The 26,958-nt window shown below is 46.3% G+C and overlaps 2 pseudogenes; both read right to left on the minus strand.

Moving 5' to 3' along the window:
* On the minus strand, positions 1–97 carry LOC116270630 (annotated as a pseudogene).
* Positions 98–7,413: 7,316 nt separating this feature from the next.
* Positions 7,414–8,042, minus strand: LOC100999659 (annotated as a pseudogene).
* Between the last annotated feature and the right edge of the window lie 18,916 nt (positions 8,043–26,958).

Consider the following 26,958-nt stretch of genomic DNA (forward strand, 5'->3'; position numbering starts at 1 on the left):
CATCAGATGAGTAATGTGCCAATGTAACAGTTTGAGGGAGACACATCCCACCTGAGTGTGAAAACCCAATCATCATGCTTAAAAAGTACAAAGTGATTGGAGGCTGTTGTTACAGAGTGAAAACCACTCAAATGTCAGTGTTGTTCTTTTCAGTTCACATCAGACACTTAAAATTTTTTTGTTTTGACTATCAAACGTTTCAGAAAACTCAAGAGAAGGAAAGTCTGTCATATTTACTGATATTTTTGCTTACCATGTTCTTTCTTTTCTTCCTGATATGCTAAGGCTTTTTCTTTTTGTCTTTTTCTTTCTTTTTAGAGACCCTCCTTTAGCCGTTCTTTTAGGGGAGGTCTATTGGTGATGTTCCCTTAGGTTTCCTTCACCTGAAAATGTCTTCATGTCCCCTCCCTTCCTGAAAGGTATTTCCACTGGCTACAGGATTCTAGGTTGATAGTTTTCTTTCAGCACTTGAAAAATGCTGTGCTGCTTCCTCCTGCTCTCCGTGGTTTCTCAAGCGAATCTGTAGCCATTCTAATGATTTTCCCCTGTGGATAGATACGGTGTCTTCTCTGGCTGCTTTCAAGCTTTTCTCTTTGCTTACTTTTCAGAAGTTTAATTAGGAGATTCTTGGCTTAGATTTATTTGCTTTTTACTGTTTTGGGTTCACTCAGCTTCTTGAATCTGTAGGTTTATTTTTATGGCCAAATTTGGAATCTGGGGAGTTTTCAGGCATTATTTCATCCAGAACTTTTTCATTCACACCTTTCCTTTCAAACTCTACTTCCACAACTCTACTGATACAAATACTAGATCTTTTGTTATAATTCTTAAGGCTCGGCTTCCCACCTCCACATCCCCCTCCATTTTTCTCAGTTGTTTACATTGGATAATTTCTATTGTTCTAGCTTCCAGTTCACTAATTCGTTCCTCGGACCCTTTTATTCTGCTCTTGAACCCATTCACTGAGCTTTTTCATTTCAGTTTTTTAGTTTTTGTTTTGTTTTGTTTCTTGTTTATATTTTTTGAGATGGAGTTTCGTTCTTGGTGCCCAGGCTGCAATTCAGTGGCGCGATCTCAGCTCACCGCAACCTCCACCTCCCGGGTTCAAGCAATTCTCCCGTCTCAGCCTCCCGAGTAGCTGGGACTACAGGCACATGCCACCACACTGGCTAATTTCTTTATTTTTAGTAGAGTTGGGCTTTCATCACATTCGTCAGGCTGATCTCGAACTCCTGACCTCAGGTGATCCGCCCACCTCAGTCTCCCAAAGTTCTGGAATTACAGGCATGAGCCACCATGCCCGGCCATCTTTTAGTTCTAAAGTTTCCATTTTTGAAGCCAAGTGTGGTGGCTCATGCCGGTAATCCCGGTACTTTGGGAGGCTGTGGCGGGCAGATTACTTGAGGTCAAGAATTCAAGACCAGCCTGGCCAACATGATGAAACCCCATCTCTACTAAAAATACAAAACAGCCAGGTGTGGTGGTGCGCACCTGTAATCCCAGTTACCTGGGAGGCTGAGGCACGAGAATTGCTTGACCCAGGAGGCAGAGGTTGCAGTGAGCCAAGATGGCACCACGGCAGTCCAGCCTAGGCGACAGAGTAAGACTCTCCAAAAAAAAAAAAAAAAAAAGCCAGAATACAAGAGTCGGGGTAGGTGGGAGGAAAAGCAGTTTTAACTGGAGAGCCGGCAAACAAAGAAGATGGCAATAGCATTCTAAAGTACCGGCTTACATTTTAAAATTTACCACTGGGTTTTCAAAGGGAAACTTGGTATGGGAAACGTGGGAATGGTTCAGGGTGCAGGGTCCTGTGTGTCTTGTTCTGGTGGCTGTCTTGGGTAATCACCTGTCCAAAGGTCTGATTGGCGTTATCTTGACTTCAGCCTGGTGGTGGTGGACTAATTGTCATGACTCCCCCTAACTGGGAGGATTCTGCAGTGGGGGCTTCATGCCTGGTTTGTTTGAGATTAGCCTCTGGGGCTTCTTAAGCAAGAATGTAATTAGATAAGCATGCACTGCCAGAGGGGAGTGTAGAGAGGGAAGGAATGAAGTGGTGAGAGGGGAAGGAAGGAAGACAAAGAAAGTGAGTGATTAACATACATTTTTTAAACTGAGGTACTCGGTTACAGAGGGATTGCTTGAGCCCAGGAGTTCAAGGCTGCAATGAGCTGTGATTGCAACACTGTACTCCAGACGGGGCAACAGAGTGAGACCCTTTCTCAAAAAAAAAAAAAAAAAAAAGTAAAGTAAAATTTCCATTTCTTCCTCCTTCTAATTTCTGTTTCTTTGCTGATGCTTTTTATCTTCTGTTTCCGGAGTGTTTGTAATTGCTTATCAAAGCCTTTCTGTTATGGCTGATTCTAGATTTTAGATAATTCTAACATCTCTGTCATCTCAGTGTTGGCTTCTACTGGGTATTTTTTTTTTTTAACTTAGTTTTGAGATCTTCCTAGTTCTTGGTGTGATGAATGATCCTTTGTCTGGAGCTGCACGCCCCGGCCATAGCAAATAATAATTAATGATTAAACGCCCGAGCTCTATTCCTTTCCACCTTCTACCTCCTCCCTAGATTTGTTGTTTCTCTTTTGTATCAATACCTCATAAAAGATGGCGCTCTTCCTGTTTTTTCTTCACCTGTTTTTCCCCCGCGCGGCGAAAATTGTTACTTTGTAGCGCAGGCACCATCCTGCGCCCGGGAAAATTACCAACTGACAGCGCAGGTGCAACATGACCTTCGACCAGAGAAACCAATACCTACTTGGTCACGCCCTCCGCGATGAGATCATCTCCGCCTCTGGCCCAACCCCTTCCCCTCCAAGTATATATAAGGCACTGCATTACCGCCATTAAACGAGACTTGATCAGAGCACTGTCTTGTCTCCATTTCTCGTGTCTCTTGTCCCCCAAATTCCCACTCCCTCCTCCAGGGCCTGCTTTGACGATCCCGCGGGCCGGGATAATCCTTGATGGAAACCTGGATATTTTTGATCTTTTGTTGTAGCTGACTTTTGTTGACATGGCTTTGGCAGGGAAGGTGGACATGCTGCCTCAGTATTCCCTAGGAAGGTAAAGTCCCCACTCAGCCTCTTTGGACGTTCAGGGCCAGGGGAGGCCGCTTGTTCCTGCTAAGCCAGGGTGGGAGTGCCTGCTTTCCGTGCTGTGTTCACCCCACGGGGTGGCCTCCTTGCCACTGGGCAATGGTCAGTGAAGTCCTGACTCTGCCAGGCCTCCTCTGCTGCTGCCCTACCCGGGAGTGGGAGGGGCATCTCATAACTGCCCGGTAGACTAGAAGTCCAGGCTCCCCACGGGGCAGGAAAGGTATCACCAGCCAACGGGGAGGAAAATCCCAGCTCCCTACCGGGAGTTCTCTGACATCACTTAGGCAGGAACATCGGGGTGCTTTATTGCAGCCTTACAAGGATGGAATCCTAGGCTCCTCACTCAGTCATTGCTGGCACAGGTTGGGTGGAGCCACAGTTTTCTCTGTGGTGATTGCCTGGAGTACAGTAGTAATTGTCCAAGAGCTGCCTGGCTAATCTACGTTTTTCCTCATCCTTTGGCTAGAGAAAGCAGTCTTTCATGGGGACTCTTTTTTTTTTGTCTGCTTGTTGCTATCTCTGATTTTCCAGTTTCTCTATTCCAAGTCTGGGATACTGAGGCAAAAAGAAATTACACGGTGGAGAGTGTTCTAGAGGGAAAACTCTCTACCGTGTAATTCCTTAGCTACTGAGGTTCCTAAACGGTCTGCCTTCTCTCCACCTTTCAGTGAGACCTTCGTTTTATGTGTAATATCCAGGAGTTCTACGTGTAATATCCAGGAGTTTTAGGTGTGATATCCAGGAGTTTTAGGTGTGATATCCAGGAGTTTCATGTGTGATATCCAGGAGTTCTACGTGTAATATCCAGGAGTTTTAGGTGTGATATCCAGGAGTTTTATGTGTAATATCCAGGAGTTTTAGTTACTTAGCAGGAGAAATAAGGAGCAGTACACGCACTCTATCTTCCTAGAAGTGGAAGTGGGTTTCAATTTCAATTTCAATGGCAACTATTAAAAGTTAAAATTCAAAATTCAGGCCAGGCATGGTGGCTCACGTCTGTAATTCCAGCACTTTGGGAGGCCAAGGTGGGTGGACCTTTTGTAGTCAGGAGTTTAAGACCAGCCTGGTCAACATGGTGAAGCCCCGTCTCTACTAAAAATACAAAAATTAGCCAGGCGTGGTGGCACATGCCTGTGATCCCAGCTACTCAGGAGGCTGAGGTAGGAGAATCACTTGAACCCGGGAGGCAGAGGTTGCAGTGAGCCAAGATCGCACTCCAGCCTGGGCGACAGAGCCAGACTCCGTCTCAAAATAAACAAACAAATAAAGGCCAGGCATGGTGGCTTACACCTGTAATCCCAGCACTTTGGGAGGCCGAGGCAGGTGGATCACGAGGTCAGGAGTTAGAGACCTCCCTGGCCAATATGGTAAAACCCTGTCTCTACTAAAAAGTACAAAAATTAGCCAGGTGTGATGGCACTCCAGTCTGTAGTCCCAGCTACTCGGGAGGCTGAGGCAGGAGCATCGCTGGAACGCGGGAGGCAAAGGTTGCAGTGAGCCGAGATCACGCCACGGCACTCCAGCCTGGATGACAGAGTGAGACTCCGTCTCAAAAATATTAATTACTTAATTGAATTAAAAATTCAGTTCTTCAGTCACACCTGCCACATTTTACGTGCTCAGTAGCTACATGTGGTAATGGCTACAGGCACAGGCATGGGAGGGTGGTAGTCAAGTTTGGCATGAACCTTTGCACTGACAAGCATCTTGCTGAATTCTGGGACTCATGCAAGTAGTCTTCATCTCTCCCTTATGTGTCATGTGATGCTTGGGCAATGGAGAGAACACGGTATTCCTTAGGGATCGGAGTCGGCAATACCTAAGGTGTGTCCAGCACTGCCCATGGCTCAGCCGCCTCACTGCTGTAGTCCTTCCCTGCCTCACTGTTCTGACCATATGGTACCTACTGGAACCACCTGCTCTGACCATATGGTACCTACTGGAACCACCTGTTCTGACCATATGGTCATATTGTGGTCATTCTCTTACATTCTCTGCCCCAAGTTCTATTTCCCTATGTAGTTCTATCACAATTTTTAGTTAAGTCAATTGTCAATGTAATTATTATTGACTGCTAAAGTAGTCTTTGAGCCAAATCATAGATTGTGATTATAGTTTCTTGTTTCTTATTTGTACAAAATTTGTTTCCTCTTGGACTTTTTACCTTATTTCTTTTATCTTTTATTTATTTATTTATTTATTTATTGAGACAGTATGTCTTGCTCTGTTGCCCAGGCTGGAGTGCAATGGCATGATCTCAGCTCACCACGACCTCCGCTTCCCAGGTTCAAGGGATCCTCCTGCCTCAGCCTCCCAAGTAGCTGGGATTACAGGCACCCACCACCACACCTGGCTAATTTTTTTGTATTTTTAGTAGAGACAGGGTTTCTCCATGTTCGTCAGGATGGTCTCGAACTCCTGACCTCAGATAATCCACCTGCCTCAGCCTCCCAAAGTGCTGGGATCACAGGTGTGAGCCACTGCACACGGCTTACCTTATTTCTTTCATTTGCTTTGATTTCTTTGAAACTACAGGGTTTTTTTCCTTTCTATTTTCTACAGTGGATCTGTCAAACAGCAGGCAGTTTTCCAGGAGCGCAAATGCTGTCCGCCTTCTCCTGCAGTCTGGACTGGCAGCTCTCCAAACCTGACAGACAGCTATCACCTTGGGAGTTCTCTTTGTCACTTTTCTGTATTGGAGTGCATTTTTGTCAAATGCTGTATCTTCCTTTTTCATGATTTACTCTTGGAAACATTTTGAATTCTTGCTTGTATGAAAATGTTCCTCTTCTACTTGATTGAAAATATGAGAGGGCATAAAGTTCTAGGATAAAAACTAGCCGTGCATTTTGAAGTCATCAGTGCTTTACTTACCTGCTTCCAGTGTTCCTGTGTGAGTCTAATGCTGTCGTGACTCTCAAGCCTGTCTGAGCGATCCCCCCGCTCTTTTTTTCTAGAAGCAGTTAGGATCATTTCTGTGTACCCAGTATTGTACATTTCACGATGATGTTCCTTGATGTAGATTGTTTTCATTTATCGTACTCATCACTCTCAAAGCTTCCAACCTAGAGACTTGTGGCCATCGGTTCTGGGACGTGTTATTCCATTACTTCTTTAACCATTTCCCCACGCTGTTCTCCAGTCCCTATAGGTTGGATATTGATCTCCTCAATGGACCCGTTGGTATTGTTGATATCCTATCATCCATGTCTCTTTTCATTCAACTTTTTGGAAAGTTTCATTGACTTTTTCACTCAGGTTTTATATTAAACTTTTAGGTGCAGGCATTATCTTTTTAGTTCCCAAGAGCTCGTTCTTGGTCTCTAATCAGTCTGTTCTTCTTTTATGTCTTCGATATTTGTCTTTATTTCTCTGAAGTTATTCTTTCAAGAGTTTTTTTTTTTTTTTTTCCTTCTACTTCCTAAGTTGTACTTCCTCTGGATTGCTTTTTGTTATCTTTGTTTTTTCTGCTTGTTTCAGACTTTCTCTTTCATGTTGCAGGCTTTCCTTAGGTGACTCTGACCATGTTTATTTACTTATATTATTATTTTTTTTTAGATGGAGTCTCACTCTGTTGCCCAGGCTGGAGTGCAGTGGCACAGTCTCGGCTCATTGCAACCTCTGCCTCCCGGGTTCAAGAGATTCTCCTGCCTCAGCCTCCAAGTCGTTGGGATTATAGGCGCCTGCCATCATGCCTGGCTAATTTTTTTTTTTTTTCTGAGACGGAGTTTTGCTCTGTCACCCAGGCTGGAGTGCAGTGGCGTGATCTCAGCTCACTGCAAACTCCACTTCCCAGGTTCATGCCATTCTCCTGCCTCAGCCTCCTGAGTGGCTGGGACTATAGGCACCCGCCACCACACCTGGCTAATTTTTTGTATTTTTAGTAGAGACGGGGTTTCACTGTGTTAGAGAGGATGGTCTCGATCTCCTGACCTCCTGATCCACCCACCTTGGCCTCCCAAAGTGCTGGGATTACAGGCGTGAGCCACCGCGCCTGGCCTTTTTTTTTGAGACAGAGTTTCACTCTTGTTGCCCAGACTGGAGTGCAGTGGCTTGATCTCGGCTCACTGCAACCTCCATCCCCCCGGGTTCAAGTGATTCTCCTGCCTCAGCATCCTGAATAGCTGGGACTACAGGCACCCGCCACCACGCCCAGCTAATTTTTTGTATTTTTAGTAGAGATGGGGTTTCACCATGTTGGCCTGGCTGGTCTCAAACTCCTGACCTCAAGTGATCTGCCCGCCTTGGCCTCCCAAAGTGCTGGGATTACAGGCGTGAGCCACCTTGCCCAACCATAATTTTTTTTTTTTTAATGTTGAAAAGATATATATATATATTTAGAATTAGGCAGCTGGACTCAATTTAGATGATCACAATTTTGTTGGCAACATCCAAAGCGTCGTAATCAGGAGCCAGTCGAACATATGCCTTTTTGTCTCCATCAGGCCGAATCAGGATGTTGACTGTGGCCACATCCACGTCCCAGAGCTTCTTCACAGCCTGTTTGATCTGGTGCTTGTTGGCTTTAACATCGACAGTGAACACAAGCATGTTGTTTTCTTCTATCTTCTTCATGGCCGACTCAGTGGTCAGCGGAAACTTGATGATAGCGTAGTGGTCAAGCTTGTTTCTCCTGGGGGTGCTCTTCCGAGGATATTTGGGCTGCCTCCGGAGTCGCAGTGTCTTGGGCCACCTCAAGGTGAGTGACATGCGGATCTTCTTTTTTGTGTGTTGCTGTGGACACCTTTCAACATTGCCTCTTTGGCCTTTAAAGCCTTCGCTTTGACTTCGGCTTTAGGAGGGGCAGGAGCTTCCTTCCTCGCTTTCGGCGCCATCTTGTGACAAGGGTCCCCGACCATAATTTTTGTATTTTTAGTAGAGATGGGGTTTCACCATGTTGGCCTGGCTGGTCTCAAACTCCTGACCTCAAGTGATTCGCCCGCCTTGGCCTTCCAGAGTGCTGGGATTACAGGCGTGAGCCACCGCTCCCGGCCATCACACTTGTTCTTATCTGTCTTTTTTATTATAGCCATCCTAGTGGTTGTGAGGTGATGTTTCATTGTGGTTTCGATTTGCATTTCCCTAAAGACTAACGATGTTGAGCCTGTTTTCATGTGCTTATTGGCCATTTTTATGTCTTCTAAAAAAAACGTCTCTTCAAATACTTTGCCCATTTAAAAAATTGGATTATTTGTTTTTTGCTATTGAGTTGTAAAAGTTTTTGTATATTTTCTGGATATAAATGCCTTATCAGAAATACAGTTTGCAAATATTGTCTACCATTCTTGGGGTATATTATGTTCTCGCTTTTTTTTTTTTTTTTTTTTTTTTTTTGAGACAGAGTCTCACTCTTTCACCCAGGCTGGAGCGCAGTGGCATGATCTGGGCTTACTGCAACCTCCAGCCTCCTGGGTTCAATAATCAGAATGGCTTTATATTTAACTCAACTCTAGACACTACAGAACAATAAAACAAGTCCTTCAAAATGTGTAAAGTTAATTGTTTTTGACTCAAAATTCTATATCCAGACAAGTTATTAATTAAGTATGAAGGTAAAATAAAGACATTTTCAGACATTCCGAAATTCAAAACATTTTCAGGAAGCTATTGGAAGATGTGCTCCACCAAACTAAGAGATTAAACCACGATGGAGGCTTTTGCAGATGCCAACACCACCCAGAGCCCCCTGTCAGCAGTCACGGTCAACCCCACTCTGTGTGTGTGTGTGTGTGTTTTTAAGACAGGGTCTCACTATGTTGCCCAGGCTGGTCTTGAACTCCTAGGCTCAAGTGATCCTCACACCTTGGCCTCCCAAAATACCGGGATTAGAGGTGTGAGAAAGTGCACCTGGCCAACCCCACTATGTTCCCAGGCATTGCTGTCAAGCCCTTGGGCCTCATTTCCTCCGAGCTGTTTGCAGACAAAGCTCCAAAGACAGCAGTTCCAATGATATAAGCAGAAAACTTTCGTGCTCTGAGCACCCAAGAGAAAGGATTTGGCTGTAAGATCTGCTTTCACAGAATTATTCCAGGTTTGTGTGCTAGGAGTTATGATTTCACACACCATCATGACACTGGTGACAAGTCCATGTACGGGGATAATGCTTTTTTTTTTTTTTTTTTTTGAGACAGAATCTCACTCTGTCTCCCTGGCTGGGGTGCAGTGGCACGATCTCAGCTCACTGCAACCTCCACCTCCCGGATCACCTGAGGCAGGCGGATCATCTGAGGTGGGGAGTTCGAGACCAGCCTGACCAATGTGGAGAAACCCAGTCTCTACTAAAAATACAAAATTAGCCAGGTGTGGTGGTGCATGCCTGTAATCCCAGCTACTCGCGAGGCTGAGGCAGAATTGCTTGAACCTGGCAGGTGGAGGTTGCAGTGAGCTGAGATCACGCCATTGCACTCCAGCCTGAGCAACAAGAGTAAAACTCCTTCTCAAAAAAAGAAAAACAAAAAAGAAATAAAAGCTAAATAACAATCAGCAAACAAACCGAGCTGGAGGAAGACATGAGGTCCAAGAAATGGTATCCAAGAGAAGAGGAAAGCATCCCAGGGGTGCTGTGGGGGCGATCCAGAATGACAGCTGTGCACCTCTGGGAGACAGCGAGCCATTCGCATAGGGTGTGATGAAGGCTATAGGAGAGAATGCTTCACCAAATGCTTTTGATTTCACCAAAATTATGACAGCACTGTATTAGGAAGATGGAAGGATGGGAACAGCAAGCACGAGTACCGGGGACAGAGGGTTTAAAAGTTAAAGTTGGCCAGCTAGGTGGTTCATACCTGTAATCCCAACACTTTGGGAGACTGAAGCGGGAGGATGATTTGAGCCCAGGAATTCAAGACCAGCCTAGGCAACATAGTGAGACCCTGTCTCTACAAAAAAATAAATAAATAAATAAATGGGTGTGGTGGCATGATGTGCCTGTGGTTTCAGCTATTAGGGAGGCTAAGGTGGGAGGATTGCTTGAACTGGGGAGGTCAAGGCTGCAGTGAGCCGTGATCACATAACTGCACTCCAGCCTAGGTGACGGTGATTCCCTGTCTCAAAAAAAAGACAAAAAAAAAAGTTAAATTCTTTCCTTGTATAGTGGGAGACACTGTAATGAGATCACGCCTAAGATGAAACATTCAACATGTCGCATTACCAGCATGCAAGTTGAATACAACTTCTTCGTTAGATGCATGTTTTGAGACTATTTTATCCAGTTTGCTTAATGATATATTTTAAAGAGCAGAAGACTTTGATTTTGATGAAGCTCAATTTATTATTTTTCTCTTTTTTTATCTTTTATTTATTTTTTGAGACGGAGTCTTGCTCTGTCGCCAGGCTGGAGTGCAATGGTGCGATCTTGGCTCACCGCAACGTCTGCCCCGCCGGGTTCAAGTGATTCCCCTGCCTCAACCTCATGAGTAGCTGGGACTATAAGCGTGCGCCACCAAACCCGGCTAATTTTTTGTATTTTAGTAGAGACGGGGTTTCACCATGTTGGCCAGGATGCTCTGGATCTCCTGACCACGTGATCCGCTCGCCTTTGCCTCCCAAAGTGATGGGATTACAGGCGTGAGCCACTGCGCCTGGCCCATTTTTCTCTTTTATAGTGAATGCTTTTGTGTTCTTGTTAAGAAATCTTTTCCTACCCTAAGATGATGAAGAAATTCTCTTGTGTTTTCTTCTAGAAGATTTTTGGCTTTTGCTTTTATATTAGATCTCAGATTGATGTCTAACTAGTGTTTGTGTTTTGTGATCTTTGTTAACTGAAGTGTCTTACTTCTCATCAACTCCCCAGTGCTGAGTGCATGGCAGGCACCCATAGTTTCTGTTGAATTCAGGGTTCCTCTCCACGCTCTTCGAGCCAGGCCTGTATGTTCGAGATGTTTGTTTTCTCCTCACCTTTCCCATCACACAGTGCCCAATGCTATGTTATACATAATAATAATCCTCAGTAAACAGGTGTCCAAAGATGGCCAGGTGTGGTGGATCATGCCTGTAATCCCAGCACTTTGGGAGGCAAAGGCAGGTGGATCACTTGAGGTCAGGAGTTCAAGACCAGCCTGACCAACATGGCAAAACCCCATTTCTACTAAAAAAAACCAAAACGAAACAAAAATTAGCCAGGCATGGTGGCGGCTGCCTGTAATCCCAGCTGCTTGGGAGGCTGAGGCAGGAGAATTGCTTGAACCCGGGAGGCGGAGCTTTCAGTGAGCTGAGATTGCACCACTGCACTCCAGCCTGGGTGACAGAGCAAGGTCTCCATCTCAAAACAAAAACAAAAACAAAACACACACACATACCACCAAAAAAACAGAGAGGCTGAGAGCAAATGCCACGACTGCGTTTCCGGACCCGGAGGCAGGTTCCTGCAGATGAAGAGGAGGGCCTCGCCCTGAACTGGCCGCACGCGCTGGGAGCCGTGGGACGCGGGCCAAGGTCAGCCTTCTGGTCCTGTGTTCCTGGGATCTCGCATGTTGCCCAGAGAAGCTCATTGCTGGTGTTTGCTTAGCAGGCTCTGAATTTTAAAGGCAGTTTAGCCTGTAGGCTGAGGCCATTTATTTTCTCCCTGGGAACCCTTTGATCTTAAATCTTATCTCGTAGTAGCATGGAGTGTCTTTTCAAAATAAACACCACCTTGCTTTGGGAAGGACACACAAAGTCAATAATTAGTTGGACACAAACATGTTTTGTCTTCAATCTGCCCGAATACCAGGTAAAAAATCAACTACCGTCATGTGATGCAGCCACCAGCTTCCCACTGAGTTTAAAAAAAAAAAAATACCCTTTGGCTCCGGTCACAGCTCAGCAAGGACAGGAACTGGAGGGACACCCAGGTGGAGCCAGGGGGCAGACACAAGCTCCGCCACATCCCTGGTGTCCTTGGGACACTGGGAACTGGGGACTCAGGCAGGCTTGCAAACCACTACGTGTCCTTGTTTGGTGCCTCTTATTTTCACCTCCTTCAAGAAGGCACAACAGGAGAAACCCAGGAAGGAGCACTGGGGTCTCCACGGCGCGGGGGTGCTGGGCCGGCGGGCACTTGCTCCTGGGCCTACAGCTGCCTCCTCCTCCGCAGGCCCAGCTGTGTCCCTTCTCGGGACTGTTGCCCTGAGTTGAACTCCTTTGCATTCCTTCAGGAAACAGTCTCAACTGGGGCAAATCAGTCCCGATAGACGCCTTCCACGGGGTTCCAGTGCCTCAGAAGTCAGGGCGCAACTCCTTGGGCCCGCGTTGGTGCCCCGCGATCCCGCTCCAAGTGCCTCACCTCGGTGGCATCTGAAGCTCAAATTCCCAGTCTGTCTGAAGCTGTGTGACCTTGGGTGTTTTTCTTAACCGGAGGCTCGGTGTTCCTGATGTAAAATGAAGACAACGGGCAAGGCTCGGTGGCTGGCACCTGTAATCTCAGTGCTTTGGGAGGCCGAGACAGGACGATTTTTGCCATAGCCCAGGGGTTCAAGACCAGCCTGGGCGAGACCCCCCTCCCCGGACCCCCTCCCCACCTCATAACTGTCTATACTAAAAATTACACAATTAGCTGGGCTGGTGACACACACCTGTGGTCCCAGCTACTAGGGGGCTGAAGCAGGAGGATTGCTTGAACTCAGGATTTCAAGGCTGCAGTGAGCTATGATCGTGCCACTTCACTCTCGCTGGGTGACAGAGCAAGACCCTGTCTCAGAGAGAGAGAGAAAGAGACAGAGAGAGAGAGAAGATAACAGAAGCATTGTGAGAATTAAATGAACAATATAGGCCAAGTGCTTGAGACATCTTAGAGGCCCCACCACAGGGAGTCGGCTTCCCTCCCTTCCATCCCCTGCCCTCTCCCACACACCTGTGCTGTAGCCTACCAAAATAATTCAGCAATCCTTCAGACTCCCATTTCTCTGCATACGTTTTGCATACGTTTCCTTTACCTCAAATACTGTTCCCTCCACCTTTTCAGCTTGAAAACGCCTGCATGCACTTAGACATGCAGCTCAAGGGCTGTCTTGGAGATGAAGCCTCCTCATCCATCCATCCCTCAGAAGTCCCCCTCCTGCGTGCCCAGTGGCAGCACCTGCAAAGCACTAGTACAGCACTAATCACCTTGCCTTGAAATTGTGGACAAGCCAGTGGCTCCTCCTACACTGCCAGCTCTTTGGGGGCAAACATGCAGTTCTGTTTATGTATGTCCAGGATCTAGTACAGTGTGGCAGTGGTAGGCACTTGAGAAATGTTATCTGAATAAATGAATGAAAATTAATCATTGTTAATTGCTCCTCCACCCTAGAGTCAGAGAGGAGGTCCCAGCCCTTATTAAATATAGTGTTGGCTGAGTGCGATGGTCACTCCTGTAATCCCAGCACTTTGGGAGGCCAAGGTGGGTGGATCACGAGGTCAGAAGTTCGAGACCAGCCTGGCCAACATGATGAAACCTCGTCTCTACTAAAAATACAAAAATTAGCCAGGCATGGTGGTGCTTGCCTGTAATCCCAGCTACTCAGGAGGCTGAGGCAGAGAATCACTTGAACCCAGGAGACGGAGAATGCAGTGAGCCAAGATCATGCCACTGCACTCCAACCCGGGCGACAGAGCAAGACCTTATCTCGAATATATATATATGTGTGTGTGTGTGCGTGTGTGTGTATATATATATAATCTTAATCTCTTTGCACTTCAGTTTTGTTATCTTTAAAATGGGGATGGTACTAGTATCTATTTCAGAGGTTTTATTGGTGAGGGCTAACTAACATACTACAGGTCATGTACTCAGCCAAGGGTCTGGCTCACTGTATCCTTTTAAAGTGTTAGTGATGACCGGACATGGTGGCTCACACCTGTAATTCCAGCACTATAGGAGGCTGAGGCGGGTGGATCACGAGGTCAGGAGTTCAAGACCAGCCTGACCAACATGGTGAAACCCTGTCTTTACTAAAAATACAAAAAAATTAGCCAGGCTTGGTGGCAGGCACCTGTAATCCCAGCTACTTGAGAGGCTGAGGCAAGGAGAATCGCTTGAACCTGGGAGGCAGAGGTTGCAGTGGGCTGAGATTGCGCCCCTGCACTCCAGCCCAGGTGACAGTGTGAGACTCTGTCTCAAAAAAAAATTTTTTTTAAATGTTTGAAAAAGCGTTAGTGATTTTTATCACCAAATCATTTTACCATGGGTAAGTCACATAACTGGTCCCACCTCAGTGTGCTCATCTGTAAAAGGACAGAGTAGGACCAAACTACTGTGACTCTAAGGCTATTCTAGCTCTCAAGGTTTTTTGTCATAGGATTCCATGATACTCTTGAATACACATTTGCATGCCCATGTTTATAGCAGCACTATTCATAACAGCCAAGAAGTGAAAACAACCCAAATTTCCATTGACAGACGAGTGGACAAACAAAATGTGGTATATACATGCAATGGAATACTTAAAAAAAGACATCCTGTCTCATGCTACACATAGATGAAACTGAAGGACATTATGCTAAGTGAAACAAACCACTCACAAAAACACAAATAGTACATGATTCCACTTATATGAGGTCCTTAAGTTAGTCAAAATCAAAAAGACAAAATGTAGAGACAGAAAGCAGACAGTCTTCATTCAAAGCAAACAAACCAATAAGACTGCTTACCAGGGGCTGGGGAGAGGGTGGGGAAGAGGAGTTGTTTAAGGGGTTCAGCTTCAGTTTTGCAAGATGAAAAAGTTCTGGAGATTAGTTGCACAACAATGTAAATATACCTAACCCTACTGAACTGTGCACTTAAAAATGGTTAAGATGGGCTGGGCGCAGTGGCTCACGCCTGTAATCCCAGCACTTTGGGAGGCCAAGGCGGGTGGATCACGAGGTCAGGAGATTGAGACCATCCTGGCTAACACGGTGAAACCACATATCTACTAAAAATATAAAAAATTGGCTGGGTATAGTGGCGGGAGCCTGTAGTCCCTGCTACTCTGGAGGCTAAGGCTGGAGAATGGCGTGAACCCGGGAGACAGAGGTTGCAGTGAGCGGAGATCCCGCCACTGCACTGCAGCCTGGACGACAGAGCAAGACTGCATCTCAAAACAAAACAAAACAAAACAAACAAAAAGGTTAAGATGGTAAATTTTATGGGTTTTTTTACCACAATAAAAAAGATTCTGTCCGGGCGCGGTGGCTCACGCCTGTAATCCCAGCACTTTGGGAGACTGAGGCAGGTGGATCACAAGGTCAGGAGTTCGAAACCAGCCTGACCAACATGGTGAAACTCCATCTCTACTAAAAATACAAACAACAACAACAAAAATAGCCAGGTGTGGTGGCGCACACCTGTAATCCCAGCTACTTGGGAGGCTGAGGCAGGAGAATCGCTTGAACTCGGGAGGTGGAGGTTGCAGTGAGCCGAGATCGAGTCACTGCACTCCAGCCTGGGCGACAGAGTGACTCCGTCTCAAAAAAAAAAAAAAAAAAAAAAAATCCCACTACAGGCTACAACGTGGATGAACCTCCAGGCCGTGATGCTGAGTGAAATAAGCCAGTCACAAAAGTACCAACACTGTGTGATTCCACTCAATGCCGCAGGTAGAGCAGGCGAATTCACAGACGCAGAAGCGGAAGTGTGGTCGGGCCCGCGGGGTGGGAACCGGGCGTTAGCGTCGAACACGTGGCAGTGGCAGCGCAGGCAGACGGAGAGTTCTAGAGGTGGGCGGTGGCGATGGCCACACAGCGATGTGAATGCTTTCAATGTCACTGAACTGTGCACTTAACAATGGGTGAGATGGTATTTTACGTTATGTCCTTTTCACCACAATCTGAAATAAAACAAAGAGCTCCCCAGGGGCCCCGGCTGTGCGGCCACAGCGCCCGCTCCCGGGCCGGGCCGCTGTTACCAGGAGCCTTCGGTGCGGCGGGCTCGGTGCCCGGAGCCCCGGCAGGTGTCGCCCTTTCTGTGGACCGCCAACCATTCCTGAATCCCTGTGGCTCCAGGGCTCCATTTCCATTCCTTCCATTTCCTGGCAGATCTTCCCTCCCCCCCTCCCCCTCCCCCCTCCCTCCATCCCCTCCCCCCTCCCCCCCTCCCCCTCCACTCCCCCCCTCCTCCCCTCCCTCCCTCCCTCCCTCCTCCCCTCCTTTAGGTCTTTGGGAGTTTTTCCAGGTCCTCCCTGTCTCTCCACCGCTTCTCCTTCCCCCGGGAATTCCTCTCCAGCCACTAGCACGTGCTGAGCCCGCATCCTCCAGGCTGGTTCTCATGGTGGGTGCCTGGGTGAAGAAAGTATTTCCCCTTTCTCAACAGAAGTAGTACAAAAGATGTCAAATCCAGGATGTTGTGGTTCAAATTTCAAATCTGCCACTTAGTTCTATATTCGGCAAAATCCTATTATTATCTGTGTTTATTTTACGAGGTTTTGAGGATCCTGTTAAAGGGCTCGGCATTCTCAGTTCAGTTCTGCAAATGTTTAATGAACACCTAATATAGGACTGGCACTATCCAAGCAGAGATGTCTTCTCTCCCTTCCTCTGCTCCTTCATTAAATATATTTTGTATACCTGCTGTGTGCCAGACACTGTACTGTGTACTGGGGATACCCGCCAAGAAGGCGGACGTGCTTCCTTCTGCCCGGGACTCACAGCAGAGGAAAGCATTTAGAAAACTGTAGTTCAATAGTCTCAAACGTATGATGGAGAAGTGGAGGAAGCTGCTGCTGGAGCACCCAGGAGAGGACGCGATCCAGACTGGGAAGGTCATGGAAGGCAGCCCAGCGGAAGTGATGCCTATCTGAGACCTACTATCAGGCAGGAGAGGCCAGAGAAGGGGCACACATGGTGTGGGGTATGTCGCCATATGGCTGGAGCTTCATAGTGCCTGAAGGAGATTTGAGGCTGGAGACACAGGCAGGGCCCAGGTAGCCAAGGGCCCTGTAAGTCTTATTAAAGAAACTGGGCAAGATTAACCAAAGTTGGTATCTGTTGCTTGCAACTAAAGAACTCAACCAGACTGAAACCGGAAACCCATAACGCAAACGCGCTTCGAGCCCATAACCCGACGGAACGGTTTCGCCAGCATCCCAGCCTCCGCAAGTGACCCATCGCAAATAAAACAGAAGCAACTTACAGTGTCACAGTGAATATGTGCTAGAGTGAAGACACCCACACCTCCTGTCTCTCAGGGTGGCGGGCGCATTCTCACCACCTCTTTGTTTATCCCACGTGGTTTCTAGTATAATTCCTCGCTTTGAGAGGGAATCATTTTAGTAGAGATAATGATACCCAATTTAAGCATGTCAGTTAAAAACAGTAAGAGAAGGAAAAAGTTACATTAGCTGGTAAGAGAGTGAAGGTGCCAAATAGTACTTCTTCCAGTATTCAGACCAACTCCTTTAGGTTTTAACAACCTCCTCTGTTAAATATACTTTTTTTTTTTTTTTTTTTTTTTGAGATCGGAGTCTCAGCTGTGTCACCCAGGCTGGAGGCAGTGGCGCTGACCTCGCTCACACTGCAAGCTCCGGCCCCAGGTTCACGCATTTTCCTGCTCCTCAGCCTCCGAGTAGTTGACTACATGCCTGCCACCACGCCTCTCGGGTTGCTTCTTGTATTTTTAGTAGAGACGGGGTTTCACCATGTTAGCCAGGATGGTCTCGATCTCCTGACCTCGTGATCCACCCGCCTCGGCCTCCCAAAGTGCTGGGATTACAGGCTTGAGCCACCGCGCCCGGCTTTTTTTTTTTTTTTGAGATGGAGTCTCGCTCTTTTGCCCAGGCTGGAGTGCAGTGGAGCAATCTCGACTCACTGTAACTTCAGCCTCCCGAGCATCTGGGATTACAGGTTCCTGCCACCATGCCCGGCTAATTTTTGTATTTTTAGTAAAGACGGGATTTCACCATCTTGGCCGTGCTGGTCTCGAACTCCTGACCTTGTGATCCACCTGCCTCGGCCTCCCAAAGTGCTGGGATTACAGGCAAGAGCCACCGCGCCGGGCCAGTTCTATTCTTTCTTAACTTCCCTTTTCCTCGAAATAATCCTCCCCTTACCCAACTGACAACTGACTTTTCTCTCTTTTTTTTATTTTTTTATTTTTTAAGATGGAGACTTGTTCTGTCGCCCAGGCTGGAGTACAGTGGCATGATCTCGGCTCACTGCAACCTCTGCCTTCGGGGTTCAAGCAACTCTCCTGCCTCAGCCTCCCAAGTAGCTGGGATTACAGGTGCCCACCATTATGCCCGGCTAATTTTTGTATTTTTGGTAGAGATGGAGTTTTGCACATTGGCCAGGCTGGTCTCGAACTCCTGACCTCAGGTAATCCACCTGCGTTGGCCTCCCACAACTGTCTCTTTTCTTATGTTGAACAAAATAAAGTTTCCCTGAGTTCCCTGAGCGGCTAGGGCTCCATCAAGGAATGAAGTGATCCTTCTAGAAAAGGCTGGGGGTGGGAGCCACCTGGTGGCCAAAGCTGTGCAGACCACAGCTGTGTAATGAGGCAAGTTGGTTTAAAAAAGGAACAGGCTACGGAGCTGAAGTATTTGTCAAAGTAATAAAAACGTTTAAATGAGTCATTTGGTTTATAGCAACTCCTAGGAAACGCTTTTCCAAACAATTTAGTCTGTTGAGCGCATACAGTACTGGTTTCTGCTAGAGTATTGTTCGTATAATTGAGAAACTTGCAACTTAGACTTGAGCAGTAGTTCTCCAAGTGTGGTCTTGTGGACTTCAGGGGCACCACGAAGTCTCCCTTTTCAATCGTATAATGGGGGATGCTGGACTTTCTCCATCTACTTCAAACAAAACATCGTAACAGGTCAAATGTGGAAGCAGAAATAAAAGTTCCATCATCTGCGACCGGATGCGATGGCTCACGCCTGTAATCTCAGCACTTTGGGAGGCTGAGGTGGGCGGATCACTGGAGGTCAGTAGTTCAAGAGCAGCCTGACCAACATGGTGAAACTCTGTCTCTATGAAAAATGCAAAAAATTAGCTGAGCGTGGTGGCGCCCGCCTATAAATCCCAGCTACTCGGAAGGCTGAGGCATGAGAATCGCATGAACCCGGGAAGCAGAGGTCGCACCACTGCACTCCAGCCTGGGCGACAGAGCAAGACAATGTCTAAAAAAAAAAAAAGAAAAAAAAAAAAGAATTCCAGTATCTGCTATTAAACCAGATATTCAAGAGATTTGCAAAATGTAAACCAATGCCACAGATGCCACTAACTTTTATTTTGGGAAATATAGTTATTTTGCACAAAACACATTCTTTGTGTTAACATGTAATCGGTTTATAATGGCCATTTTTCCATGTATAAATATTCTTTAATTTTCTCCGTTTTAATTTTTAATATGATGAATACTGATAGATAGATATAGATATATAGATATACCTCCTTTCTGTCCCTTTCATTTCACACACATGAATTTGTCTGAAGTTCTCAACAATTTTTAAGAGTGTACAGGGATCCTAAGCTCAAAAAGTTCTAGAACCACCGGACTAGAGCAGTGTGTCAGCCAGACATTCAAAATGGTACAGAATTTGACATTCCCCTGGAGGGGCTGCTGTGCGGTGACTTGGATCGGGGGCACTTGCAGATGTGTTTCCATCAACTTCTGTATTGAAGGCCCAGTTATCTCTACTTACCTCTTAAGTACCACTCCAAATCTTTGGACACCCTTGGACGCTTGCTCCACCCTGCTGCCACTGCAGAGGCCAGCTGTCTGTGGACCTTGCCAGCTCCATGTGGCATTCCAAACGGCACCCACCTCACAGGACCCCTGACCCTTACACTTGAGAAACCCAAAGTAAGTCAGAGAAAAGTAAGTGCAGGGAAATTGAAGCCTGTGGGGCGAATCTTCCACCCATGAGCTTAGGAGCAAACAGATACGTTTTTTTCCTCTCCTGCCTGACACAGTGTGCTGAGATCCAGGCCCCTCCAGAAACAGTCCCAGAAGCCCAAACAATCAGTTGCTCTAGATACCCAGTGGTGACCAGCTCCTCAGCCCAAAACTCTGGAACTCTGTAAGTTAAGGCTATGCATAGTTTACCATTTCACCGTATTCTCAACATCTACGAACTATAAACAGCCTTCGAAGAATAGTAGTAGCATTTTCATAACACTTATTTTGTGCCTAATCGGGCTCTATGTCATAAGAATTAAAGTAGTAGCTTCTAAAATCTCAGTCTCCTGAAAATGAAGCTTTAGAATTGTTTCCTAAAATAATATTATTTTCTCTTACCTATTACCATTATTAAAAATATTAATACTCGGCCAGGCGTGATGGCTCACACCTGTAATCCCAGCACTTTGGGAGGCCGAGGCCGGTGGATCCTGAGGTCAGGAGTTCAAGACCGGCCTGGCAAGATGGTGAAGCCCTATCTCTACTAAAAATACAAAAAATTAGCTGGGCGTGGTGGCGGGCGCCTGTAATCCCAGCTACTCAGGAGGCTGAGACAGAGAACTGCTTGAACCTGGGAGGTGGAGCTTGCAGTGAGCCAAGATTGCGCCACTGCATTCCAGCCTGGGCAACAGAGCCAGATTCTGTCTCAGAAAAAAAAAAAAAAAAAAAAAGTAATACTCTGATTCTGGAAAGGTTACACTGAAATAGACACTCTCATGTTGCTGATAAAAATGGTTATAACTTTTCTGGAACACAATTTTTTGTTTGTTTTTTTGTTTGGTTTTGTTTTTTGAGATGGAGTCTCCCTCTGTTGCCTAGGCTAGAGTGCAGTGGTGAGAGCTCTGCTTACTGCAACCTCTGCCTCCCAGGTTCAAGTGATTCTCCTGCCTCAGCCTCCTGAGTAGCTGGGATTACAGGCGTGCGCCACCATGCCCAGCTAATTTTTTGTGTTTTTAGTAGAGACAGGGTTTCACCATGTTGACCAGGATGGTTTCGATCTCTTGACCTCATGATCCGCCCACCTCAGCCTCCGAAAGTGTTGGGATTATAGGCGTGAGCCACCGCACCCTGCCTTTTCTTCCTAATTTTAAACATCTTCTATATATTTCCAAATTTTCTACAGTGAAAGTGTGATATTTTACGTCATGATTATAAGAAGGCAAAAAGGGTGAGGCTGTAGGATTTCGAAGGTCACTTGCAGCTCTAAAATTCCTTAACTTATCAGTAGGGTTTGTTTGTTTTTTTGACTTTCCACTGATAGTAACAGAAGAGCATATTACACGTTTCCTAATAGCAATGTTATGGCATGTCATTGCCTGAGATTCCTAAATATTGTGCAAGATTTCAACATTATCTGTAGAACTTAAGTGCTAGACTGTGATCTTTTATGAAGTTTTTGAGTGTTGCCACCAGACTGAATGTTAAGATGAAAATGCCGGGAGAGGATAATAGTCTTACTTGTAAATGTGCATTTCTACATTTAGAGTAGTATAACACATTAGTTAGTGCTTCATCATTCAAGACACATTTAAATTTTACTACATTATAATAACATTCTTAAGAATTTCCTTAAGACAAGGAGATAAGCTTAGTTATTGCAAAGCAAGAATCTGCTCAAACATAAACAAACAGGTATAAACAAGTGCATTTGAGTGTGTGGCCACATGCCTGTCACTCCCAAATTCTTGTCCTTTGTTCCCAGCTGGGGAGAAGGTAAACAGAAATGGGGAATGGGGAGTCTCAGCTCCTGGCCTCCAGCCTGCTCAAGCAAAGGGGTAGGAGATCATCCCCCAGCTTGCCAGGGATCTTTTGGGGATTTACCTGGCCCTGGGTCACATGCACTAGTTGGCCTGCGATAGATCTCAGTCTCCCAGCCAGTCGGTGGCAGATCAGGCACTCCTGTCTTTGAGTCACTGTGGAAGGAACTAGCCTGGGCAGCTCTTCACAGGGGCTCTTGCTCACATCAAAGCTGGACAGTCAGCCCCTGGTGAGCTTCAGATTCAAAGACCCCCTCTGTCCCCCATCCTTGACTGTTGCACCTCACAGTGGTGTCACTCTTTCTTCTTAATCAAGGATGCGGGGTCCCTTTGGGGACAAGCATCCTGGATCAGGACCCAGGCTTTTGGTGACCCAGTCCAATGATTTCTGTCCATAGGCTTGCATTCATCAATGAGAAAGTGCCCTTTGCTTCTTCTTTCCGAACTAAACTTTAGACAACTCCTGAAAACCAGAACCCAATCTTGGCACTATCACCCACTGCCCACAAAGGGTTCCTCTCTACCCCTGAGCAAGGACGGCTTGGTCGGGAGGCATGCCCCTTGTTTACGGTGGATTGTTACTTTTCATGCAGGGAAAATAATAAAACAAAACGTTAGTGTTTTCATATAAAAACACGTTGAACAGTCATCTCCTGTAAGAGAATCCTGGAGCCCCAGACACACCTAGAAACACAAGTCTGTGCAAAAACACACTGTGTGGATTTATGGAAATGCACACGATGTGAAAAGTACCTAACGGATGTGTATAAAAATTAGATTTTTTTTCTTTGAGACAGAGTCTCGCTCTGTTGCCTAGGCCGGAGTGAGTACAGTGGGGCGATCTCGACTCACTGCAGCCTCCGCCTTGCGGGTTCAAACGATTCTCTTTTCTCAGCCTCCTGAGTAGCTGGGACTACAGGCACACGCCACCATGCCAGGCTAATTTTTGTATTTTTAGTAGAGACAGGGTTTCACCACATTGGTGAGGCTGGTCTCGAACTCCTGACCTTGTGATCCACCCGTCTCAGCCTCCCAAAGTGTTGGGATTACAGGCGTGAGCCACTGTGCCCAGCTAAAAATTAGATTTTTTTTTTTTTTTTTTTTTTTAGACAGAGTCTCACTTTGTCACCCAGGCTGGAGTGCAGTGGCACAATCTCGGCTCACTGCAACATCCACCTCCTGGGTTCAAGTGATTCTTGTGCCTCAGCCTCCTGAGTAGCTGGGATTACAGGCACACACCACCACGCCCGGCTAATTTTTTGTATTTTTAGTAGAGAGGTGGTTTCGCCATGTTGCCCAGGCTGTTCTCGAACTCCCGAGCTCAGGCAATCTGCTTGCCTTGGCCTCTCAAAGCGCTAGGATTTGCCTGGCCCAAAAATCAGATTTTTAAACACTTAATAAGTTAACTTTTTCTGATTGTAAAGGCAGTACACATTTTTAAAATAGAAAATGTCCATCCTGGCTAACACGGTGAAACCCCGTCTCTACTAAAAAATACAAAAAAACTAGCCAGGCGAGGTGGCGGGCGCCTGTAGTCCCAGCTACTCGGGAGGCTGAGGCAGGAGAATGGCGTGAACACGGGAGGCGGAGCTTGCAGGGAGCTGAGATAGCGCCACCGCACTCCAGCCTGGGCGATAGAGTGAGACTCCGTCTCAAAAAAAAAAATAATAATAAAAAATAAAATAAAAAATAAAATAGAAAATGTATCGGAAAATACAGAAAAAATATAAAACCGTCTTCTAGTGTTTTTCTGTGGCTACTAAAAAAACAGAATTGGGATGATTTTGTATGGTGTTATGTTTTACTTTCTTCCTTCCCTCAGGTATTGATCACTTCACTTACTTACAAGTTCCTAATATGTGCCAGAGATGGTGCTGGCTACTGGGGTAACAATAATAAATCAAAACAATAATACAAAAATTACAGCTTACATTTATGGAGTGCTTACTGTATGCCAGGAACCGTGCTAAGACTTTTTTTATTTTTTGAGATGGAGTTTCACTCGTCGCTCAGGCTGGAGTGCAATGGTGCGATCTCGGCTCATTGCAATCTTTCTCTCCCGGGTAGCTAGGATTATAGGCGCACACCACCATGCCCAGCTAATTTTTGTATTTTAGTAGAGATGCGGTTTCACCATGTTGGCCAGGCTGGTCTCAAACCCCTGACCTCAGGTGATCCACCCACCTCGGCCTCCCAAAGTGTTGGGATTTACAGGCATGAGCCACCGTGCCCGGCCCAAGACTTTTTTTTTTTTTTTTTTTTTGAGACGGAGTCTCGCTCTGTTGCCCGGGCTGGAGTGCAGTGGCCGAATCTCAGCTCACTGCAAGCTCCGCCTCCCGGGTTTACGCCATTCTCCTGCCTCAGCCTCCCCAGTAGCTGGGACTACAGGCGCCGCCACCTCGCCCGGCTAGTGTTTTGTATTTTTTAGTAGAGACGGGGTTTCACCCTGTTAGCCAGGATGGTCTCGATCTCCTGACCTCGTGATCCGCCCGTCTCGGCCTCCCAAAGTGCTGGGATTACAGGCTTGAGCCACCGCGCCCGGCCTGGCCCAAGACTTTTTATTCAACACCTCATTTTATCCTTATGCACTGAATGCCATATTGGTTTCTTTTTTTTTTTTTTCTCTCTCTCTTACTCAAAGCATTGTTATTAAATCAATGATGAGGCTTACTTTCAACATTATTGCAAGTCATTTCTTTGCAATAACAGGTTACATGATCGTAGTTGAAACAAAAACAGAGATACTAAAACAATAAGAGAGCAGCAGAAATATTCTGATGCAAATGTATTTGATGATTTTATTTCCTTCACTCTGGAATATACCACAGAATGTACTATTATTGATGTGCTTGCCTATGCCTAATCCAGAATATAATTACCCTGAACTCTACATGGTATTTTAGTCTAGAAAGTACTGTAGCTTGTCTGAGTTCTAAACCAAACCAGGAAACAGCAGAGGGAGCTGGTGCTGTGTTTTTGCAAGTGAGATGTGTGCTCATTTCAAGGGTCCATAAAATTTTTCGGCATGCTGTTTCCATGGAGAGGAAAGTAGGTGTTTTTTTCTTTTTTTTTTTTGTTTTGTTTTAATCAAGCCACCTGCAAACTGCAATGTGTTCTTTTAGTGATTTCTTTTTATATCTATGTTTTCCAGGAAGGTGCTGTTGAGCCTACGCAGTCACTTAGAAACAAGAAATATTTGAGAAATTTCTATGAAGTCAAATATGCATTATGTCTCCCACTCTCCAAAATATAACAAAACAGCTAAACACCCTGGAATGGAATGGCTTACTCTGTTCTTGAACCATATGAGCACCTACTATTTGTTGATTCCACGTTAAACCAACAAAAAGATATTGAGCTGGCTTATGTTCAATGTATGTATTGAACACTATTTTGCACATATCAAATGTTTGAAACTGAAGCTTGAAAAGTCAGTAAACTCCACGAGGGGTCTCTACATAAATTTTTTTTCTTTTTTTTTTCTTTTTTGAGAGGGAGTGTCACTCTGTCGCCCAGGCTGGAGTTTAGTGGTGCAATCCTGGCTCACTGCAAACTCCGCCTCCCAGGTTCATGCCATTCTACTGCCTCAGCCTCCCGAGTAGCTGGGACTACAGGCGCCCACCACCACACCCAGCTAATTTTTTGTATTTTTAGTACAGATGGGATTTCACCGTGTTAGCCAGGATGGTCTTGATCTCCTGACCTAGTGATCTGCCCGCCTCGGCCTCCCAAAGTGCAAGGAGTACAGGTATGAGCCACCATGCCTGGCCCGGTCTCTACATAAATTGATCACACGTTTTTGTAGAATAACAGTATAAACAATAGTATAAAGCATAGAGGATTTTCTAATTCGGTTATGTTCTACAGGTCATTATTATTTACATCCATCAAACTTGAAATTTGTACCATTTACCTTCCAGATTTAGAAGACTTCTGAACTTTGGAGAATGATTTTTTTTTTTTTTTTTTTTTTGAGACGGAGTCTCGGTTTGTCACCCAGGCTAGAGTGCAGTGGCCGGATCTCAGCTCACTGCAAGCTCCACCTCCCGGGTTTACGCCATTCTCCTGCCTCAACCTCCCGAGTAGCTGGGATTACAGGCATGCACCACCACCATGCCTGGCTAAATTTTGTGTTTAATAGAGATGGGGCTTTCATTGGCCGGACTGGTCTTGAACTCCTGACCTTAAGTGATCTGCCCGCCTTGGCCTCCCAAAGTGCCGGGATTACAGGCGTGAGCCACTGCGCCCGGCTTGTTTTTTTTTTATTTTAGAGACAGGGTCTCACTTTGTGGTCAGGGCTGGAGTGCAGTGGCACAATCACAGCTCACTGCAGCCTCTATCTCCCTGGCTCAAGTGATCCTCCCACCTCAGCCTCCCGAGTCACTGGTACCATAGGCATGCGCCATCACACTTGGCTAATTTTTTTATTTTTATTTTTTTGTAGAGATGGGGTCTCGCTACGTTGCTCAGGCTGGTCTCCAACTCCTGGGCTCGAGCCTTGCAAAGTGCTGGGATTACAGGTGAGAGCCACCACACCCAACACTCCTCTCCTCCCCTCCCCTCCCGTTCCCCTACCCTCCCCTTCCCTTCCTTTTTCTTTTTTTTGAGATGGGGTCTCTCTCAGTTGCCCAGGCTACAGTGCAGTGGCACGATCTCGACTCACTACAACCTCCAGCTCCCAGGTTCAAGCGATTCTCCTGCCTCAGCCTCCTGAGTAGCTGGGATTACAGTCACATGCCACCTCGCCCGGCTAATTTTTAGTAGAGACGGGTTTTCGCCATGTTGGCCAGGCTGGTCTTGAATTCCTGCCCTCAGGTGATCTGCCTGCCTTGGCCTCCCAAAGTGTTGGGATTACAGGCGTGAGCCACTGCACCTGGCCTTCTCTTTTTTTTTTTTGAGACAGAGTTTCGCTCTTGTTACCCAGGCTGAAGTGCAGTGGCGCGATCTGGGCTCACCGCAACCTCCGCCTCCCCGGTTCAAGTGATTCTCTTGCCTCAGCTTCCCGAGTAGCTGGGATTACAGGCATGTGCCACCACACCCGGCTAATTTTTTTTTTTTTTTTTTTTTTTAAGTAGAGATGCGGTTTCTCCATGTTGGTCAGGCTGGTCTCAAACTCCTGATCTCAGGTGATCTGCCCACCTCGGCCTCCCAAAGTGCTGGGATTACAGGCGCAACCCACCGCACCCGGCCCTCTTAAAACATTTGTAGTTGCAACGTTCAAATGTAATTGCACATAACAAATACTTTGGAACCCAAGGCCCAATCTGAAGCA

Source organism: Papio anubis, chromosome 15 (genome assembly GCF_008728515.1).
Source record: "Papio anubis isolate 15944 chromosome 15, Panubis1.0, whole genome shotgun sequence".
In the NCBI taxonomy this organism is placed as follows: domain Eukaryota; kingdom Metazoa; phylum Chordata; class Mammalia; order Primates; family Cercopithecidae; genus Papio; species Papio anubis.